We start from the raw sequence: 1,071 nt of genomic DNA on the forward strand, positions 1-1,071 counted from the left end.
GGTAGCAAAAACCGATGCATTGTTGATATTCACTTGAAACTACCACGCACTAGTTCGCTTTCTCCTTCAACCGTCCAGTAACGTCAACATTCAAGCGTGCGACGTGAAAGTTGGGTCATAGGCTATGACAGAATGATTGCTCTGTGTCTAAAACAATTTAAATCTGTTATTATTTTCTTTTGTGAGTTAAATATTATTATCACACAATAAATAACGCAGAATTAAATTAAATAACAATAATAAATAAACCATTATTTTCTTGGGGGTGCTATGGGGGTGCTATGGCTAATCCAGGGGGAGCTAGAGCACCCCCTAGCCCCCCCCCTGGCGCCGCCCCTGGGCCTACTAAATACTATGCACGGTCCAAATAAAAAACTTCCACAATAAAGACGGCTGTAGGCCTGTTGCTACTTTTAGGGCATTCACGCTGGATTAAAATGAACGGCTAATTAAATTATACTTACGTTTTTTGTAATGTAATGCATCACATATCGTGGTCTACATCGCAGTCAGTGCACACGTCCAGACCCTAACATGTTTTGCTCGAAAACGTTTCGAAAACTGTTTTGGTAGAATAGTCCACACGAGCCTTACGATGGTATATTTTATAGCTAAGGACGTGGGAAACTCATCGAAAACGTTAAGGTACGTTAACTAACATGTGTCCCGTTAAGAAGGCTTTGGGAAACCCTGCCCTGGTGCTTTGGTATCACAATAACCATGGCTCTTTTAGTCGCTATTGCACAAAACTTTTACAGAGAGTTTGAACAAACACACACACACACACAGATGCGCACAAGCAAACCAAGTTTATTACAGTTTAATTATACTCCTCGTCCCATACGCGAATAAACATCATTCAGATAATTATTTTGAAATAAGTGAAGCATCTGATCAACTGTGAAAAGTTCAGTATTCTAAAAGCGATTTGCTTGGTCGCAAAACGCCAATTTGTATCCTAATCACACACAGACCACACGTGTAATTCATGTATGTTTTTTTTCCTGAATTTGCTAACAGAAAAGGAAATGGGTTGATTTTTGTTCCTCTGGCCGCTAGGTTACACCGGTC

The sequence above is a fragment of the Clupea harengus genome, chromosome 18 (genome assembly GCF_900700415.2).
Source record: "Clupea harengus chromosome 18, Ch_v2.0.2, whole genome shotgun sequence".
Lineage (NCBI taxonomy): Eukaryota > Metazoa > Chordata > Actinopteri > Clupeiformes > Clupeidae > Clupea > Clupea harengus.